This window comes from Scomber japonicus, chromosome 13, assembly GCF_027409825.1.
Source record: "Scomber japonicus isolate fScoJap1 chromosome 13, fScoJap1.pri, whole genome shotgun sequence".
Classification (NCBI taxonomy): domain Eukaryota; kingdom Metazoa; phylum Chordata; class Actinopteri; order Scombriformes; family Scombridae; genus Scomber; species Scomber japonicus.
The window spans coordinates 28971116-28986880 of NC_070590.1; the positions used below are offsets into that span (position 1 = coordinate 28971116).

The 15765-nt window shown below is 37.1% G+C and overlaps 1 protein-coding gene across 1 annotated transcript in view; it reads right to left on the minus strand.

Moving 5' to 3' along the window:
* The window catches only part of ntm (neurotrimin), a 476954-nt gene that overhangs the window by 399329 nt on the left and 61860 nt on the right, over positions 1-15765 (minus strand). The window lies entirely within an intron of this gene.

The window sequence follows — 15765 nt, forward strand, 5'->3', positions numbered from 1 at the left end:
AAATTTTTTTTTTTTTTTTTTTTTTGGTGCTTTGGAATACCAATGTGAGAAAAACACATTTTTCAGAAGGCTCGAGAGTGAATCTTGCAACCATCTATGCACCAGAAAGTAGGAATTAAAGATGTAAAAGTATTACAATGTTTGTTGAAGGGGTTTGATGAGTCTCTCATCTTATAATCCCATAAGTCTTCCATCTGGTGAGGTAATTAAATGGAAAGACTAATCCATTCGTTTGAGTTTAGATTTCACAATGACAGAGGCTTGAATGGATTCTGGACTGATAGTGCTGAATAAATGGTAACATGGTATTTGATGTATTGGGAATAAAATATGAATGGATGTCATAGGATACTGTCAAATGGGCCACATAACACAGAATCAATGGAGAGCGGCAAAAATAGGATCCATTCTTTCAGAGGAAAATGTGCTTTCACAAACGCTTTGACTCCTGTATGCTCTTTATAAGCATCATATTGATTTATGTCCCATTTGTGCAATGACATTTAATGATCATCCTTCTACCATATGGTTCTGAGGACAACAGCACACATTGTATAATAATAACGGTGCATTGGCATTTCTTTATTCTATATTACATTACAATATAAAACATCCATCTAAAGCGTAACTCAAACTGCTGTTTCAACAAACGTCCCACAGTGTAAAAAGAAATATAACTCATTCTATTCATTTCTACAATGAATGTCCCTAACAGTTCAGTTATCATTAGTGCACTTTGCCTACACTCCAACAGACATCACTAAATCTCATCTGTGATGTCATCAGTTGAATCATGTAGTTGAATCAGTGACAATAAAGTAGATGAATAAAGAATCTTATTTGAGATTTTACTTATCTTAAGGATTTTTTTTCTTTTTTCTTGTTTTAAAATCAGAAATTGTCTAAAGTAATAATTATTATTATTATAATGTGTGTTTATAGAGCTCATGTTACAAAGTGCTTCACATGGGGCAGCAAATTAAAACCAGCGGGTCAACAAGAAAAAATCTATGTGGTTCCCATCATAATGACAGTTATTATCTCAGTCCCATTTATTATCCTCAGCAACCAAATGTATTACCTTTATTTTATGGCCCATGGAATTTGTTGCTGAGTCTACGTTAGTAATGAAAATGATTGTGCTATTGAATTAAAACAGATTATTTTGGCTTCTTCACAGGCACCTCATAATTCCCCAAAAATAAAGGAAGAAATGGTAAATGGACTTTACTTATATAGCACTCTTCTAGTCTTTTTGACCACTCAAAGTGATTTTACACCACATGTCAAATTCACTCATTCACATACAGTGGACTGGAGGAGCTGGGAATGGATCCACTGATCTACTGATTGGTGGATGACCTGCTCTACCTCCTGATCCACAGCCGCCCACAGATGCTACAACAGTCCCATAAACGCTGATCTGGACCTTCACCACATTACATTATAGAGTGACTCTTAAACCAATGCTCAGCAGTTGATCACCATGCTGTATAAATTCACAGTTAGTCACGGACACATGGAGGTAAATTTTTGCAAATGACTGCAATCGGATTTACAGTTGTGACTCCAGTCAAAGTCAAAGCTTCAGACGTGATCATCTCAGTTCATTGAGGCGAGATAATCCTCAGTAAAGCACTGTTCAGCTCTCCAGCAGAGACTGGATTGCATAACATAACAGTGTGTATGAATGCATAAAGACAAGACTCTGCAGTACATCTTATGGAAATAAGGCTTTCATGACTATATAAGTTGTCTATGAGCACATAAGGTTTCTGATATTTCTTCCTTCATTTATCGTGATTGTACTTCTCCTAGACTCATTTTTCATTCTCCGTCTCACTTTTTTTTTCAGCCCTCTTTTGACAAGTTGCTGAAAACTCATCAAAACTCCCAACTCCTGTCGAGCCACATCCATCACTGAATCCCTGTTGGTCTGGCTTAGTGCCTCTGCAAAGCTCACTAGGTAAGAGCGCTGGATGTGGAAGCGGGTGGGGTTGGGTCAAGGGGTCATGAGATTTAACAAGAAGTACCTGGGAGCTGAGAGGTAGAGAAAGCAGAGGCGAAGAGAGACCACTAGAGACCACCCCCCCCCCTTTTATTTGTGTCTGTGAGTGTGTGTGTGGTCGCTCAGCCTGCTGATGTCAAGAGTCATCGAGCGCATGTTATCACAGCTCTGAGGACTGTGTTAAAAGCACGTCAGGTGACATGTGACACAATAACATCCCACTCTGTCAGTCTATAAATGACAGCAAGGGATTTTTTTTTTTTGAACTCTGTGTGTGATTGTGTCTTTATGTTTGGATAAACCGCATTTTAAATCATTTACATCTTTTCCGAATCTGACATTGCTCATTCTAACAAATAAGCTCTCAATTACAAATAACACGAACATCCGACAAAAATACTGATGTTTTAAATGGATTCAGTATTTTCAGATTAAACATCTCAGCACTTTTCAATTTACATCTCACACACACGATCTTGATGAATTAATAAAAATGCAGATTCACAAATTGGGTAGAGCAGAAACGGATTAGAATAATAATTTATGGCAACAGCTGCTCAGAGGTCTTCTCATTTGGTGCATTCCATCACATAGGTCAGTGCATTTGTCTTAGTCATGAAGTAAACAAGTAGAACAAATAATGCTATTAACGGAGAGCATTGATTATTACTTCAGTCTTGTCTTATTAGTGTGGCAGCAGGCACCTAGATGCCAGTTTGCAGCACAGTGTTTGTGTGTCTTTCTGCAACAGAAGATGCAGTCGTAGCAGAAATGAGTCTATGCGATTACACCAAAGGCCTATTTTCTGCAGTGCATTGATCTATGCTTACCACTGACACTGAATCACTGAGCCCTTGTGGCAGGGTCGGAAGCACAATATTTGTATCTACAATTTCCTCTAATCATTGTTTTTTTCAGAGCAAAGCTACAGATCTGCCACTCATGCTGCCACCCCTCCCTCTCTGAAGAGCCTTCCATTTCTCCTCTTGAGATTTAGCAATCCACAGAAAGATCCCTTGGGTGCTGCAAATGAATCACGCTGTTACCCCAAATGCAAAAAAAAAAAAAAAAAAAAAGCCTGTGGCTATAGAAGTGAATCACTCTTTGAATTCAGCATCTCATCTTTTTCTTTGTGCTGTATTTTACCCTCCTCTATTTTTGGGTCCTAATTAGGCTCAAGAGGTTCCAGGAGGTACAGGAATTATTACATACGGGAACTTTTTTTTTAACATCTCCAAACAGTTACCAGGAAAGGAGAGGAGGGGTGAAAAAAAAATCATACATCATAATCCTATTTGAAAATATTTTGACATTTTGGAATTCCCCAGAAATCAAAAGCCTGTTTTTTTCTCCTGTTGCTTTGATAAGAGGTTCAAAAAAACTGCGAGTGACTTTCAACATGTACAACTTTCAAATCATCTGTCGCAAACTTTAGTTCAAAAATTCAAAAGAAAATCTCAGAAAGTTCAATTTGACAGCCCAAATTCAAGGCGAGACAAGTCAGAAATCACAAGCGTCAAGATGCACCCTGGGATTTATGCTTATTTAAATTATGGCAAGACAGTTGCCAATGTGTGATCATACAACTGTACTTCTTACTATTTAATAAGGATTACAGATCATATGATGGCTACACATTCATTCATTGTCACTTTGTGAAGTCAGACTAAATCTGCAGCTTGATGCTTCTACGACACTTCAAACCTCCGACAGTATCTCCTTATACTATTTGTGATGTGCCACCCTTTCATCCCATGTGCTACTTATTAATTCACTTTCCTTATGGTTTATGTTGTAGCTGCTGCTGCATCATTTTCTTTAGTCAAAATGAAAGATACAACAGAAAACATGTTAAGGTGAACATGAGCATGTAAACCTACACCTACACAGTGAGGAGTGATGACACACTCTGTTCTTCCTATTCATTTAGCTTTGTTTACTTGCTGAAGATAACGTATATCAGATGTATTGTCAAATAAAGCCTGTGAGTGGGTGTGTTACATAGGAAAAGACTGATAAGTGGAAGATGCAGCAGAATAATCAAGATCATAGCTGAATGCTTTCACAGTTCTGGAAATCTTCAAGAGAATCATGCAGACAAAACTCTCCAGATCAACACCTGAGCAACTCAAATCCTATCAAAAGATGAGATTTTTTTCTCTCATTGTTAAAGCCTCATATGAAGCCATGTGGAAATATGTATTATGATTAAAGTGGTGACATTAACATACTGACGAATTATTAGCTCATTCATTTCAAATCACATTTTATTCATTTAAAAGTGTTGATATTTTCTGTGTGCAATGTTAATTGTGGTGAAAAAAATAAAATTTCAATTCCCAGCATATTTTTGTGTCATATCCTGCCTTCTGTACACTCTACACAAGCTCCGCCCCTCACCTGAAGCAAACTTAGTATTCTCAGTAGGTGAGAATGCATCACAGGCAATCAGCTGCTGTGTGCTACATGTGTAAAAGGGAAACTCCAGACAATGTCCAGACCAGATTCTCCAGATGTTCTCCAGAGTTCATGTGTGAAAACAGCTTATGGCAGTAACTGGATATATTTGGGTTATGGTGATTTGGTTAGGACAAAACAAAACATTCTGGGTTTTTGGTAACTGCGACATTTTCTAGTTGAAACAATAAATAGATTCATCGAGATTATAATTGACAGATGAATCCGTATGTTCAGTTACAAATGTTGGCCTGGCAGTGTGGCCAGAGGAAAGGTCAAGTGCTCAGCAGAATCATTAGGTATCATACTCCATGGATCATGAATATCTGTGCTGAAATTCATTCAGTCAATAGTTTATGAGCTGTCTGAGTGATCAGAATTTACATTTTCTGGTCCAACTGCTAGTAATCACACCAATGTACATCCAGTATAGAAGTCATACTTGTTTGTTGTATTTAAGTATAACTCCTATACTGTTCATACAACAAACAAAGCCAGCATCTGAAGAGATACTGAGGTGTTGCTGGTCTTTGCAGAGCATTTCAGCCATTAAATCATCAATGAGTTTAATCTGAATGTGGTTGCCAGTTGTGCTCACAAAGGTTTACTTTGCTTATGTTTGCAGACTTCCTTCTGCAAAGATCCCTTCATGGTTTTTGAGTTTGTTGTAAATTCCCTTGACTTGTTTAGTTCTTGGGTTGGGCCAAAATAATCGACACTCAAGTAGAAAAAGACAGCCGGATCAATACAATTAAGCAACTCAGACTACAGGAGTAATTTGCTGAGAGATGGTGTATGGGCTATGACCTGAACACTCCTGTGTGTTCATTGGACACATTTACTACCGAGGCATTTTAAAGCTAATGACATTATTTGTTCTCCTGTTTCCTTTTTCTTTTCATCTCAGTTTGGATGTGACCTCCAGTAAAAGTTTGTCACACTGAAAACAGACAGAGAGGCTCTGAAATACTAAACCAACCTGATCACTATGTACATATAGTATACTCATGTTATAATGGAGCACTATCAAAAGGCTGCTCCAATGCATTCAAATGACATCTCACATGACCCAGCTGCACTACAGCACATTCAACAATGTCTAATGAATACAGCACATCCTCATCATCAAACCACAGTATAGGTTGAAAATTCAGCCAGCAAAAAGGAACATCTAATTACATTTATGCCATCTGGCAGCTGTAGTAATGTACTCCACAATGACCCACAGGACCATAAGATGCTGCTTTCCAAAACCGTGACAAATCATTTAAAAAATAATGATGTGATGCCGCTGTGGTTAAGGTCTGGTTAGATTTGACACAACCACAAAACCACAGCTGTCTCCTGCAACAAAGTCCACTTTTTGTCATCTATCTCTCTCACCATTCACCCAACTCACCTCTCTATAATAAAAAAATACATCTTATTAAGTTGCTTTATACTAACATCGTCAACTGCGTCACATCCCCGGGTCATAATTACTACAGAAACCAGATGAATTAAACAACAACTTCATTAACTTGTTTTTGCCAGATTGAATTTTAGACCTCTATTGTTGTTTTTCTTGTGACAACAGGCTGAATGTTATTCTTTAACCCTTACATACTGTTTGGGTCACATTTGACCCGTTTTGATATGTAAAAACACCCTGAATGTCTTTTACTCTGAAATTTGATGACACTTCCTAAAAAGGCTCAAAATACACATAAATGAAAATATTTTAAATGTTCTACTTTTATATAGGTGCTACAAATGTTTGTCTATTGAGGCTGTTCTGGGTCAAATGATCTCTGTATCTATGTCCATGTGTTTTAGTGAAATGAATAGTTCATAGTTTTAATAAGATTTCTTTTTATGATGTAGCAGTGAAGACTGATGGCTCTAATGGTTCTACAATAAAGCCCACACTTCCATAAACACTTTACATTAAATACATTTCCATCATTATTGCTATGTTATATTTTCATGTCTTAGGTTAAATAGGACATGATATTGTGTGATAGGAGCTAAAAATACACTCTCTCTGCTCTCTGAAACATGAATCAAGGTTTAATCACATTTATTGATCAGTCAGATCAACTATTGATGCTTTCTAAACACATCTGTGCTTCAACATTTGGTATAGACACTTTTTATGAGAAGATTCTTAAACCCAGAATATACTGTGAGGGTGTAGAATATGAACAGCATGTAAGGGTTAAATCATCACACTGCCAATCCTGTGCATGGTTGTAAAAAGATGAAAAAGAGATACAACCTTCCTTTCATCTACTGTACCTTATTTTCATCATTTATTGATTTACTTATTAACAGTGATTTGCTGTATTAGAATAGTGACTTTTATTAAAATCCATCAACGTGCTCTGTCATGAAAACATATGTTTCAGTTCAAATTGTATAAATGTCTCATGTGACAGGAGAGTAAAGCAGAGTTTGATGGTAAAGAGTGATTAATATGTCCCAACCGACAGCGTTAAAATGGCACGATGGGAGTGAGGAACTAATTACTAATATTTACTTCTGGGACAAATTTGAAATTCATGCACATCTGGAGTGGTGACCTGTGCTGACACGCATCCATATGCTGCGTGCAGACTGACCTCAGCACAGTAAGTGACAAGCGGCAAGGTTAAAATGAGGAGATTCATGCAGTGTTGGGGAGTTAGTGGACTGACTGATTAATGGGTTACTATGGAAATGCCTTCTTACAGTATGTGTTATTGAGCAGTTGCATCCAGTGTGGAGTGGACACACATAATGCTGGCTTGTAAAATGATACATTACTGACAGAACAGGCTTATATTTTCTTGGATTCATCATTCATGGGTGTTTATGTGGCCTGGAACTGTTTGTGTATGCTACATATAAGCATACCTAAGTGAAGTGTGCATTCTAATGAAATAAATAGATGATTTTGTTCCTGAGCTATAATTTCACTGCATTACAACAACAAACAGAACATCCATGTTGAAAATGTCTGTGTCTATTCTATGCTCAACAATATATATAATTTGTTTTTCCTTTTTCTGTTCTTTTCATGATTGCTGTGATTTCAAATTCAAGATAGACTGTGAAGGTAACAGTAAGGGCACGGTGTAAAAAAAGCGAGTTTTGCTCTCTAAAGCTTTATAATTCCATTCATTATAGAGTACTGTGAGTACTCTATGGCCTCTACCACACTGTTACACTACCTTGCCATCACTAATAGGAAACTTTGAGGAGTTGAGCATGCATGACTCGCATGTCCAAAGCACTTCCTTTAAAAAAAAAAAAAAATTAAACAACCACTCTTGTTTCTTCCTTGACTTTGTGAAGTCATTAATTACTGACAGGAGAACAGAGGAGGCAATAACAGCGGCAGCAGCAGGCTTTCAACTTAGCTGACTTTGAAGTTTATCATTATGTGTGAAGTCTGTTGACATGTGACTTCCAGAATGCCACGACGTGAGAGCTAAACGCGATGTAATGACAGATATTTCAGTACTGTGTATGAAGGAAGTGGTCACAGTGAATAAGTGAGTTTAAAAAAAAAGGCTGGACAGTAAAAACTCTCATCATACATTCGATGGGCCTTTAATGACAGTCCTTCAGTCTCAGGTGGATGTTGTTGTAGAATTATGATATCAATATCTGTCATTATGTTTTGGTTGGAAATGTTCCATGGTGCAGCTGAATAAAAAAAGAGGGAAGGCTTAGCTTGTTTAATATGAAGAAACACATCCAGACTTGGAAGTCATGAAAGAGTGAGTAAGTCATGTTCTTGTTATTTGATCTAATTCTTAATATTTAATATTTGTACCAGGCGATATTCAACATTGAGTACAGCAGTGATGTGCTGACAGTGGCTGACTTTCAAACCCTTTTTAAATCTTTCAAACATTTTTCTTTCCGCAACATCTCACGGGCTGGTGACATTCAATGAGACGTTCCCCCTGTAGCCTTCATTAGACTGCATGTGTCACCACGTGTTCAAAGATCACAAAAGTTTATTCTAATATTCATTCATATCAAGACATTATTCCAGTGGCATTAATGTCATGTCTGTGTGCTGATAGTAAGGACACAGCTGACATAGCCTCTGTGCTGTGTAAAGCTTCACTGAGCTGAAGCTTGACCTACATCTTTAAGGATTTTAAATTTTGATTATGGTAATGATTTAAAATGGGAACCAGTAAAGGGTGGGAGGCAACATGTGAATGATTGATTATGTAGATGGCCTAATTTCTTATAAATTCTGTCACACACAGTAAGACATTAAACAAGAACTCAGGTTTGTTTTGTCTCTCAGGCTTGTATAGTTCTGTAAGAAGTGAGAGGAAAGCTCAACTGAACTACTTCATATAGCAACAATATTGGTATGTGTGTGTGGAGTAAGACTAAAGGATTTATTGTCTTTATTTATGGAGATATTTTAGTGTTGCTTAAGCTCAAGGTTTATGTTCTATAGACTGAAAGAGATAAATGAGGAAAAGAGTTGTGAAGCTTACATTCATGCAACAACAACTTTCTATATCTAGAGTACATGATAGAAATTCCATCTTTTTGAATTCATCTTTTTAAACCTGAATCGCCACAAACTCTAAGCTTGGCCTCAAAAGGTGTTCAAAGATACATAATGGAGCATATGTTGCAACCTTTTTATGTGGCTCCTGTGCTGTGAATGAGTCGGCATACAGCAGCCGCTCATTTCAAGTGGCTAACAAAACACATTCAGCCTATACAGTATGCAGAAAAAAAAAGAAAAACATGCTCATGAATTTTTTGTATGTTGCTTTAACCCTTACATACTGTTCAGGGACACATGTGACCCATTTTTACACTTGAAAGCTGTAAAGAAACCCTGTACACATTTGTTTTTTACTAATGTGACCCGCAGTATACAAAGATGGAAATAAATTGCATTATTTTATTTTATTTTTGTGCAACTGATAAACATTTTTATATATGCTAATGTACAAGTTGGACCTGAGTTTATTAAAAAAATGAAAAATCAGCATTATTGTTTATATTCTATAAAATATTCTCCTGGACTATAAAATAGTACATTTGAATGTCTGTTTTCCATCATATTAATCAAACTGATGGGGGATTTGTGAATGTGAATTGGTGTAAAGACTAATTATGAGTCAGAATATGAACAGTATGTAAGGGTTAATCTCCTTGAAAGGATCCAGTTTGCAAACCTGTGCCTGCCCGTCACCTGCCAAGCTCAACATGAAGCAATCAGTGCTCACCACACCTGGCTGTCATATAGACTCAGAGCTGCAGCTGGGCAGTGAAGGTACATATACAGGGTGCAGGATAAATAAATAAATGATTAATGGTTGATTTGCACTGATACGCTACCTGCAGACTGCACAGGCAGAAGCAGCTTCCATGTGTTTAATGGATCATGTTCACTTCCTCCTGTCAAGATAGACTTGGTGGCAGAAGATCACACTCTGACCTCTCTGGAAATTCTGCACATTTTACGCACAGCTGGCAGAGCAAAGATCCATTCATGTATCATTGAAAATCTTCCGAATCGACATATCGTGTGCATTAACTAACAAATCTACAAACCATGTTCATTTGGTTTTGTTTGTTTAGTAATTTAAAGACTGTTAAAGGACATTTTTCACTGGATAAGTAAGGACTGTCAGGATGTATGTTTATTGGTTGAGAGATGATGATGGGAATGTTTAAGATTTTATTGATACCAGTGCCATTATCTATTCTGGCTCTAATCTGGGTCTTCATCAATTCTCTTCGTGATTCCTGATCAATTTTCTGTGTGGAAAAAAGAAAGCCTACAAATAAATCTTACAAATACACAATGTCACAATGAACAATTTAAACTGTAATGTTAATGAGTTAGATCACACAATAAAGAACCGAGAGAAGCTTGGTTGTGGAGGCAATTATAGAGAAAAACCCATTTGGTGGTAATTGAGCACAAAAAGCTTAGTATGGAGTGGGTGGGCCAGGTATCTCATTCAATAGGAATGAAGTCTTTTCTGCAGAAGAAAGTGCTCCAAGTCACAGTGAGGAGACATGTCATAGTAATTGGAACAATAAGTGGGGAAGATGTATTGATACTGAATAGCTGTGCTCCAACAGAGGACAATCTCTCCTTCTATAGAGACACAGAAAACATAATTGCAAATAATACAATAGCTATGATGATTCCTGGCAGGGACTTTAATATTGGTAGACAAGATCCAAAACACTGAAGAACATCTTATGAGAGCTGGGGTTAGTAGACCCATGGAGACATACAAACCCAAAACGGACAGACTTTAGCATCTTTACAAATGTACAGGGGAGCTATTCATGCATAAATAACTAAACTAAATAATATATAAAGAACTAGATTGTTATAGACTCAATAACAATCCATGACCATACACCCACAATCCTCACCCTGGATTTAGGAATAGAAAAGTGTTTTAAATGCTGGAGAGCAAACATGTCTTCATTTACTCAGGAAATGAGCGTGTGGAGAAGTAGTTTAATAATCATCACTCATAAATGATGTAGAAGTTTATAAATGCATCTTTGATTGACATTTTCCCAGAACACAGCGGAGGCTGCAAAAGTAATAACACAAAAGAACTTTGACACCAGGAGATGTGAACAGAACGACTGACAACCTTTTTAAAACAGATTTTTCTTTTAACACTGCAGTCATTCTGTGCAAGTTGCAGGACACTGAGGGAAAAAGAATACTTTGGAGCCCTGGATGTTGCTGCTTATTGCAAAGAAGATGATTACAGTATTATGGAGAAATCTAAAGCCACCAACTGTCCAACAATGGAGAGAAAGGTTAGAAAGTGAATGTTTAATGGAAAGTACAACAGCCAAACTCCAACCAAGGACTGATGTTTTAAATATTAAGTACACCGGCACCAACAATACTACTACTACTACTACTGAAAGTGATTAAGACCACAGTGGAAAGGAGTTTGCCAGTGGAGTTTACATAAATTGGAGTCATGTATACAGATGTGGCTGTGATTGTATATAAGTGCATCAATACTAATGGTACAGTCAGTAATACATTGAACCTTCTTCTGAACCTCCTTTAAGCTCCAGAGCTTCCCAGCAGGCATATGAAGAAATGTAGGGTTAAACATATAGGTATACTGTGTACATGTTAGGATATGTGGGTGTATATTAGTTAGAATGAAGCTGGGTGGGTGTTATGTCTGTGATGATTCTATGAACAGAGCCTGAATAAGAAGAAGCAGTTGATGCAATGCTGACATTTGTTATGTTATTTATGTACTACAGTATATTTGTAGGTTCACTTCTATATGATTGTATATGGAAATAAAGGTGAAGTACAAAACATTAAGTGATCTTAGACTCATATTCCACAAACTATGTATGTACAATGATGGCAATGGTACTAAATAAATAAACTAAATGATTTGGGCAAAGGTCAGTGCTGCAGGTGCATTGATCAAATGTCACAGAGCAACATATAAATGCACATTGTACACAAGTGAAGGATTTTGGAGATATCCCATTCTTAACCTGGTAAGAGAGGTGGCCTTTGTAAAAGAGCATCTGAGTAGCATCACAAAGCAACGGACATGTAAGCTGCCACTTGACTTAATCCAACGTCTGGTAACAAAATACCACAGTACAAGGGAGCCATCATCAGTGTATAAGACAGATGGAAGCGTGTTGCTTGTAGAAGTGTCTTTTCTCTCCTTTTGAAAGATTAATGGAAAAGAAGCAAAGCCAGAAAATGTGATGAAAGTGAAAGTGAATCCTCCCGACCAATCCTCCTCAGCTCCACTCCACCATTCCCAAATTTAAGAGCCTTAGGATTCAAAGCCTAGGGTTGAGCTCACATCTATGTTAATGGCATTTCAAAGTGAATCAGAAGTGTCATGGTATGTCTGAAGATTAAGGGAGAGGAAGAGCCATCTCTGACATGGACTGAATAAAAGTTCAACGTGATCTGGAGCAGAATAGCTGAAGTTGCACATTATGGAATGAGAACTGACATTTCAATTGGATCAAGTCATGTCACAACCAGAGATCATAGCAACCTTTTTTGTGGGGCTGGGATATGATACAATTTGATTGGCAGAGTTGCAGTCAAGATTATAATGTGCAGTAGTTTGGTATTTTTCAATCATTCTTTTTTGTTATTTAGTGATTTATTGGTTTGCTTTAAATACAAACATACATGTTGAGATGGGTCTATGAGGCCCACTTGCCTCAGAATCAACCATGTTTACTGGGTCTTGTCTCAGGATTCAGGATGGGCAATTCTCCACCTATGCCTACTTTCACCAAAAAATGGTGAAGTTTTGATATTTTTGTTTTCTGTGCATCTTACTCTACTATTTTTAAGAGTGCTCTTTTGATGTGATTGATGTTCATTTCACCACATATCTTACCACCAACAGACAGCTATCACACAGCCAACTACAGCATCCTTTACCCAGAGAGCTCAGGTCTACAGCCTACATTCACCAAGGTAACAAGCCATCAGTGAAGTCATTATCCAAGATTAGATAATTGGATGTTATCTGTCTCTGTCACAATGACAGATTATGGATCGTAAGCATGCACCAATCACTGAAAGAACTATTTCTGATAAATGGATGCCAGTGTAGGTTAAAACAAGAGGTTGAGTACACTGTTTTGGAGAAGCTGGAGGGTACAGAAAAGTAGAAACTTTATTGAATAATTGTATTTGATGATGGTTTCAAAAGTGAAGAAAAAAGTCCTTGATGTCTGCACAAAATATTGTATTGCATTGTGTTAGGTGGATGGTAAAACATGTGAAAGGAGTGTTGAATATAGATGGTTACATTGATTTCAGCTCCTCAGTGTTTCTTTGTATTTGCTCATAGAATTCACCTGTGCAATGCCTTTTGAGTATTGAGCAGTGTGGGATTGGTCCTGGTCTGGTCCCAGTCTTGACTCGGTCTTGCTCTGCCTTGGTCATAACTTGGTCTTGATTCAGGTGGTCTTGACTACAACATTGATATATACAATGTATGACAACCAGTTTTGTTTGGTGTACACATTACTTGATGTGGCTTTTCTATTGTGCTTTTTGGGGAGAGATAGTGAGTAGGAAATGAATTTATATAATGTACATTTTCTATATTTATATTTCTATGTAAAATAATGATACAAATATATAAATAAACAGACAATTAAATTGTTAAATTGTTTTGCAGTGGCTAAAGATAAAGACTTGACTGATCAGAATGTGATTCTGAGCAGGAGATTGTGCATTCATTTATGATATCTGCACAGTTCTAATGCAGCATCTTATCACTATCATTTATATTCTAAATTAATATTTAATTTGTAGAAGTTGTAAAGTAGCATTTATTCTGAGGTTGATAAAAAATGCATTTCAAGTGCATATTACCCAAAAATGGTAATTCAAATCCAGCAATTTTTATACCATGGCAAGTGGGCATGATATAAATGGGATAATGTATGAACACATCATTATGAACAATAAAGCATAATGGAACGTACATGTTAGGATGGTTTAGACTTTTCCTTTATTTATTATATTTACTAAAGCCAAAAAGTAAGCGTGTGTGTGTGTGTGTGTGTGTGTGTGTGAGTGTGTGTGTGTGTGTGTGTGTACATCAGTACATGTATGGATATTTATGAGTCATGCCATGCAAGAGGTGGGAGCTTACCAAACACCAAAGGGTGTTTCATTAATGAACCAACAATGTGTTCATCATTATAATCAAGGCATTTACAGTGAGTTGCAACAGCCCACAAATAAGCAAATAAAAAAAACAAAAAAAACATTGCCATTAGTTTGTAATTTGAATAGGCTGACAATGAACACTCAAGATAGGATGTTGGTCGGGTTTCATCATGTTGATTCTAGACATAGCAGCACTCCAAGTACTAGAGCACAATGGGATCAGGACTCGACTAGTCTCCGTCTTGTCTCTTAATGACAGTTTGAGGCTGTCATTATGAGCAAGACAAAAGTTCCACAAAGAAACACTAAAAGGAATATATAATTTCCAACATGCTCTCCTGCTTTCATCCTATCTATATTCTGTTTGAAAGGAAATTCTCTAACAATCCTTTCTTTTCATTCATTTCTGCTAAATTATTTTTGAGGGGGTGATTTTGCCCCCAGTCTTAGCGCGACCACGCAACACATCTGACCTACCATGAAACCCTAAATAACTCCTGACGTTCCCTTAAATGAAGATGCAAATACAGGCTCTGTGCACAAAAGGTTAGAAAGTCATATCTTTTAAGATTTAAGAATAAAAAAGACTAATGGTGACTTCAAATCTTCCAAGAAGCTTTCCAATGTTTTACTGGACCAAAAATGAACACTGCCATCAAGCCAGTCGTTGCAACATTACTCCTAACATGAGGCAGATGGGTAACTTTCTCACATGGCACAACTGAAGTCAACATCATGTAATTTGTGTTAAACACACAACCTCTTTGATGGGAGACTAAATATTCACAATTTTAGAAATAAAAAAGAAGAAAAAAACAGTTTAAACCAAAAACTGACTTCTTAAAACTCCCACTGTTTATCAATTCAAATCCCTGTAAGAGCACAGGGGTAAATCCTGTCTGCATAAATCTGACAAACTCCCGCTAACAGCAGCTGATCCTAAGCAGATTTTTCCTAAGTCAACCTAACTTTCTACATCAAGACATAACCACACTTGGACACCCTTGATCAATGAAATGATTACATGCTAAGCAACACAAAGCATCAGCTTTAGACATAACTGCATTTCAATGAGCTGCACTCTTATGACACAAAAGAAAAACACTGTTTGTGGTTCTATGTGTGGAACATTTCAAAGTCAGCACACGGAAAAAAAAAAGTTGTTTGAAATCTCCAGTAGTCGCTTTTCAACCTGGGAGTGAGGCTGTAATAATAGAGATGGAAAGAGAGAGCAGTTCACAGATCTCCAGAATCAGAATATTAATGATACTTTGAAGCCCCCAGCTAGCAACAATGATCTATGAATTCAATATGCTCAGATAATTCCCTCAGCCAAAGCCCAATGGATAAAGCGGGAGGCATATGCAGTTACATTTATTTGTTCAATGAAGTGCCACCCTGAAACAGGACTGTGCAAAGCAAACATCCAGCAAGACAAAAAGTCATTAACCAGTTAATAATGCCATGATAAGCATCTTTGTTGTGGGAATATTTTTCTAATCCGTATCACTAGTTTAGTACTGGCCCCCCTCTAGAGAAGAAAACTGTCTCTTCTCATTCTGTGCAGGCTTTGTTCTCCTGCTGCTGTATGTGAGCAGACACACTTTAGACTCTT